The sequence below is a fragment of the Peromyscus leucopus genome, chromosome 18 (genome assembly GCF_004664715.2).
Source record: "Peromyscus leucopus breed LL Stock chromosome 18, UCI_PerLeu_2.1, whole genome shotgun sequence".
NCBI classification, from domain to species: Eukaryota; Metazoa; Chordata; class Mammalia; order Rodentia; family Cricetidae; genus Peromyscus; species Peromyscus leucopus.
The window spans coordinates 3,144,369-3,151,068 of record NC_051078.1 but is presented as its reverse complement, the minus strand read 5'-3'; positions in this window follow the sequence as shown (position 1 = coordinate 3,151,068).

The following is a 6,700-nucleotide window of genomic DNA, read 5'->3' as shown; positions in this document are numbered from 1 at the left end:
TCTGGTTGTGGTCGCTTGAGGTAGGGGCATGAGGGGGGGGGCGGTTGCAACGTGGACATGCATGATGCAAGAAAGGATGATTTCACACGCTCGGTTCCCAAAGGTCTGGGACTCAGAGGAGGGACTCCATAGGAGCCAGGTGGGGATGGGCGGCTCCTTCCTATGTCCTATCTCCCGGGCTTGCCCACCACTTCTGTAACAGTTTATGAGGCAGCCATGGAATCCGATGGTTAGTTCTTGAGGGTCTGTAGGTCAGAAGAATGGCGGTCCCCATTTCTGGCGTTACAGCTGGGATAGGGGTGAGAATTTGGAAGGGGTGGCGGGAAAATGGAGTCCTCTTGCTCAGGCCAAGGTGGCAGTGCCACGGGACATGGACATTACCTTTTGACCCTGCCTGCGCTGGCTGCTCAGAGTCCAGCTGGGGGAGGGCCAGAGCAAGGGGTGAGGACGTGCTTCTGTGATATCTGGGGAAACCCGGAGAGGTCGGGGGTGGCAGTGACGCAACCCCACAGCAGGGCAGAGTCCATCGAGGCTGGCAGAAGGGCGTGCACCTTTGTAGAGCCTGCGCCCACTGACCACTTGTCTTTAGGGCACCGTAGGAGCTGGCCAAATGTGAGGCGTTCAAGGGCTGGTACCAGGCCTCGGTTAACGAGGCTGGAAAAATGGAAGTTTAAGGGGCACAGAGAACAAAGCAGGACAAGCAGAGCAGCCCTGGCTCCTCATCTTCCAGCCCTCCAGACACCCTCCACTGACTTTGATTTTCAGTGTGTATGTGTGTGTGTGGGGGGTGTGGAGGACAGCCCTGGGTGCCTCCCCGAGGAACTCCGTCCTCCTTTGAGACAGGGTCTCTTATGGGCCTGGAACTCAGAATTAGACTAGACCTGCTGGCCAGTGAGCCCTAGGGATTGCTCTCCTGCCTCCCCAACACTGGGGTTACACGCTCACGTTCCCATTTCTACCTGGGCTCCGGGGACTCTAATGCTCACCGCCTTGTGCTTTCAAGGCAATAATAGCTTTGCCTTCTGAGTCATCCCCCAATCTCTGACTCCATTCTCCCCACCCCCACACTGTCACCCCCTAAAATCCCCCTACACACACACACACACACACACACACACACACACACACATACACACACACACAAAGAGTTTCTCTGTGAAGCCCTGGCTGTCCTGGAACTTGCTCTGTAGCCCAGGCTAGCCTCAAACTCAGAGATCCGCCTGCCTCTGCCTCCTGAGTGCTGGGATTAAAGGCGTGCGACACCACTGCCTGGGCTTTCTTCTTCTTCTTCTTCTTCTTCTTCTTCTTCTTCTTCTTCTTCTTCTTCTTCTTCTTCTTCTTCGGCCTGTTAGACTGGTTTTATTATTGTTGTTGTTAATGTTTTTTTGTTTGTTTTGTCTTTTGAGATGAAATGTTTCTATGTTGACCAGGCTGGCTAAACTTCTAGGTGTAAGTAAGTGATCCTCCTGCCTCAGTTTTCTTAGTCGTGAGACTATGGTGAGTTGCTTTATTTTTCTGTTATGTTGTTTGAGTCAGGCTCTCCTGTATTCCAGGCTGATTTTGTACTCCCTCTGTAGCCAAGGACGACCTTCAATTCCCTATGTTGCTAAGGGTGACCTCCAACTTCTGCTCTTGAGTGCTAGGATCAGAGGCAAGAACCACCCACCATGCCTGGCTTTTATTTGGCGATGAGGATTGAAACCAGGGCTTTGCACATGCTAGGCTAGTACCCTACCACTGAGCTACATAGCCAGCCCTAAGGGGCATGACCTCTGATACAGGAGGGTGGTACCCAGCTAGCGTTTCTCCTTGGCTCCAGTTTCTTTCTTTCTTTTTTTGGAAGACAAGGTTTCTCTGTGTAGCTTTGGAACCTGTCCTGGAACTCACTCTGTAGACCAGGCTGGCTTCGAACTCACAGAGATCCGCCTGGCTCTGCCTCCGAGTGCTGAGATTAAAGGCGTGCGCCACCACCACCGCCCGGCTCAGTTTCTTTAAGAAGCTGGGAAGCATCAGTGAGAAAGCTGTGAGCCAAAGGGGTGTGACATAGAGTCCCCGACCCACTCCACATCTCCCCCTTCTTTAGCTTGGTGTGGCTGCCTCCAGAGTTCTAGATCTGGCCCAAGGAAAGGGATGTCCTCGGAAGGCTGATCCTCAATACCACCAGTGTCCACCGTGTGGCAGTGCCGTGCCACTGGACAGCAGCCACTGGACACCAGAGACTCCTGGGGACAGGGTTGAGGCTGCTGCAGAGATGAGGGATAGGCCTCCCTCCCAGGCCGTGGAAAGGGGCGGTTCATCTGCTCCTTGGCTTCCCTAATGCCAGACAGCAGAGGAAGTCCTCAAAACTGCAGCATCCCTGCCACCTTTGACACATGGCCATGGAGCCCGACGGTAGAGGCTAGACTTCCTAGAAATTCAGGGCGCTGTGGAGTAGAGAGGGAGGAGAAAGGGTTAGGAGAGAATTCTCTCCGCCTGCATTTCTCCCCAGGCCCTGAAGCGTAGTTGAGACTTTCCCGGCTCTCCGCAGCTCTCAGTCCCCTCTCTGTTGGTCCCTGCGGGTGAGTGACAGCCTGCTAGCCTGTAGGTCTGGACCGTGAGACTGTAAGTGCCCATCTCTGGCGGTGCCCAGGAGGGCTTACCTGTGTGTGCCAGGAACCAGGCTCAGGGGAAGGAGCAAGCCATGGCTGTGGGAGTCACTGACGCCACCTACCCCACACCCTGCTCGACAGGTGCCCATGGTTTCAAGTCCTTCCCACCCCCCCTTGGCTGGTGCGCCTGGCCTGGTCCTACCTCCCCACCGACACTTACGTCAGAACTTAGCTATAAATACGCTCTTAGCATCTTAGTCACTTTCCCCAAGAAGTACTTCCAGGTTATAAATACCCAGGCATCTGCCACACAGCCCGTCTTGCCGCCGAGCTGGCTGGGGGCTGGGGGTAGCGACAGGCTTGAGAATGGGGAGGGAAATAGAAGCAGAGCCACTTATTCACCCAAATGAGAGCAGCCCGGAGGAGTCTAGAGGTGGGGGGTAAGGGGCTTGGGGAGAAAATGTGTAGACAATGATGATAGGTTCTTCCATTCCATTCCTTTTTTTTTTTTTTTAAAGCAGAGCCAAAAAAGAAAGTGAATAACATGGATCCTGCGTTTATTTTTAAAGATGCTGTTTGGTTCGTCACGGATCTGCAGCATTCACCGTGTTTGAGCAGCTTTCATTAAAATGCTGTTTTTCTCCATTGATGAACTGTTTGCCTTCACCTTAAAATTCTGCCCACCAGGTGAGGGCCTCCTCGCTTTGCCTTACCCTGGTCTTGGTCCTGGGCACTGAAATTGTCATTATAAGGGAAGCACTTAGAGCTGAGAGGGGGACAAAAGTGGGACACAATTGACAAAAGGCAGAGGAAGAGACACCAGGAATCCTCCTTAGATGAAGGTCTCCCATGGGCTGCTTAGGAAACCCCAGGGCTCAGACTTGCGGCCCCCCCAAAAGGTCCCTTGCAGGTTTTCCCTTCTGCATTTCCGTTTCAGGAACCTCTTGCCCTGGTAGGAGGGGGTTACATGCTGAGCAAACACAGACATCACATTACCCACAGGGCACATGGGGTTTGCGCAAACCTGGCCTTGGGCTGCAGACGGTATCGACCCCATGGTTCAGGGCTGTCCAGCCGCAGGGCGGAGACGGTGAAGAAAGAGAGCAAAGGTCTAAAGAGGATCCGCTCTCAGAGTGAATGCTGCCCTCTCCTCACCCTAGACATCCCTCCTCTTCTCTCTCTCAAGCTTCCAGGCAGGACTCAGGGCGGTGGCAGCGGCGGCGGCGGCGGGAGCTCTAAGAGTGGGTGAAAGGAAGATGAACCAGAATTCCAACAGCCAGTTCTGAGGATGTCTTTACCCTCACCCTGTGTGGTCACTGTTGGCTTACTTGATAATTGACTATCGATCTGTCTCATCTCTTGGAGTGAGTTCAGAGGGGGATGAGATCCAGGCAATAGCTAGTTCATTATTAGCCATGACACCACAGAGGGATAGTTCTGGAAGGAGGATGGAGGGAGATTGAGGAAGAAGAGGCAGCCTGGAGGAGGACGAGCCATGAAGTATGACATGGATGGAGCGACTGAGCCGGAGGGGACCATGTGAAAGCAGAGGAAGGTCTCATTAGGAGACAGAGGACATTTTGAACTATCTCAAGAGAACTTAGTGAAAGGAGGTCCAGGGTCACAGGTAGGGTCGAGGGACCCAACCAAAAACAGCGTTCAAAGCTGGGCGTGGTGGTGAAGGCAGGTGGAGCTCTGTGAGTTCTAGGCAAGCCTGCTCTACACAGTGAATTGGAAAACAAAACCAGGGTGTTCAGACACCAGGGACTAGAAAAAAGAGCAAGCCATCCAGATTCTTAGTGTTGAAATAATAATACTGGAGTCTCCAAATCTGCAGCCATGTGGACATAGCACAGTCATGGCTACAGAGGGATGTGTCCTGCAAACAGGTGGCGAGTGGGAATAGGAAATATTCTTTTTTCCCCCCTGCTCCTTTCTTTTACTTTATGACAAAGTCTTAATAGTGTAGCCCAGGCTAGCCTAGAACTAGCTGGCCTCAACCTTTAGGTAGCACTCTCTTAAGTGCTGGGATTATAAGTGTGAGACATTGTGCCTGATGGAGTTTTCTGACCTCTATCACTCCCTAGCCTTTAGTCTCCACCTCGAGTCTCCCTGGAATTCAGCAGGAATTCAGCAGGGTAACAGAGCTCGGATGATGCGGCTCAGGTGTGACCGCCCTCACAGGCGGAGGAAGACAGAGGACTCTGCAAACAGCATTAGTGGGAAGTTTGGGCAAGGCTCTCGGCTTCGGAAAACAGCGATCTAGTGAACCCACGGATGGGGTTCTTTGGAGCACCGTATATCTAGAGGGAAGATGTTAGGGCATGCATGCCATCGTGGGGTGGGAGCCGTGCTAGGGCATGCCATCGTGGGGTGGGAGCCATCAGATGGAGGTAGAGTAGGTGACATCATTATTACGATCAATCCACGTGAGTCTGTTAAATGGGTAACAGAATTTATTAAGATACAAATTGAGGAAATACACTCACGATGACAGGACGGAGTAGACAGAGGTCGCCCTCTGATCTGACCGGAAGGGAATCCACCTCACTGGCAGGAGCAGGGAGAAGGGGCATGTGACCTTTCTCCAGCTCCTTATAAGAGGTCACAAACAACAGCAGGAGCACCCCTCCTTTGGGCCGTGTAGCCCAAGATCATGGTTGGAGCAAATCAGGGGTGAGCGAGGGCTGTCTGCTGGGAACGAAACCATGTTGCTTGTGTTTGGCCGCGGATTAGCCCCTAGATGAGGGTCTAGGATGAGGGTGTTCTGGGTCTAGGATGAGGGTGTTCTGGGTCTAGGATGAGGGTGTTCTGTGTCTAGGATGAGGGTGTTCTGTGTCTAGGATGAGGGGTGTTCTGTGTCTAGGATGAGGGTGTTCTGTGTCTAGGATGAGGGTGTTCTGTGTCTAGGATGAGGGTGTTCTGGGTCTAGGATGAGGGGTGTTCTGGGTCTAGGATGAGGGTGTTCTGTGTCTAGGATGAGGGTGTTCTGGGTCTATGAGGGTGTTCTGGGTCTAGGATGAGGGGTGTCCTGGGTCTAGGATGAGGGTGTTCTAGGTCTAGGATGAGGGGTGTTCTGTGTCTAGGATGAGGGTGTTCTGTGTCTAGGATGAGGGTGTTCTGGGTCTAGGATGAGGGTGTTCTGTGTCTAGGATGAGGGTGTTCTGGGTCTAGGATGAGGGGTGTTCTGTGTCTAGGATGAGGGTGTTCTGTGTCTAGGATGAGGGTGTTCTGGTCTAGGATGAGGGTGTTCTGTGTCTAGGATGAGGGTGTTCTGGGTCTAGGATGAGGGTGTTCTGTGTCTAGGATGAGGGTGTTCTAGGTCTAGGATGAGGGTGTTCTGTGTCTAGGATGAGGGGTGTTCTGGGTCTAGGATGAGGGGTGTTCTGGGTCTAGGATGAGGGGTGTTCTGTGTCTAGGATGAGGGTGTTCTGTGTCTAGGATGAGGGTGTTCTGTGTCTAGGATGAGGGTGTTCTAGGTCTAGGATGAGGGTGTTCTGGGTCTAGGATGAGGGTGTTCTGGGTCTAGGATGAGGGTGTTCTGGGTCTAGGATGAGGGGTGTTCTGTGTCTAGGATGAGGGTGTTCTGGGTCTAGGATGAGGGTGTTCTGGGTCTAGGATGAGGGTGTTCTGGGTCTAGGATGAGGGTGTTCTAGGTCTAGGATGAGGGTGTTCTGTGTCTAGGATGAGGGTGTTCTAGGTCTAGGATGAGGGTGTTCTGTGTCTAGGATGAGGGTGTTCTGTGTCTAGGATGAGGGGTGTTCTGGGTCTAGGATGAGGGGTGTTCTGTGTCTAGGATGAGGGTGTTCTGTGTCTAGGATGAGGGTGTTCTAGGTCTAGGATGAGGGTGTTCTGGGTCTAGGATGAGGGTGTTCTGGGTCTATGAGGGGTGTTCTGTGTCTAGGATGAGGGTGTTCTGTGTCTAGGATGAGGGTGTTCTGGGTCTAGGATGAGGGTGTTCTGTGTCTAGGATGAGGGTGTTCTGGGTCTAGGATGAGGGTGTTCTGGGTCTAGGATGAGGGTGTTCTGTGTCTAGGATGAGGGGTGTTCTGGGTCTATGAGGGGTGTTCTGTGTCTAGGATGAGGGTGTTCTGTGTCTAGGATGAGGGTGT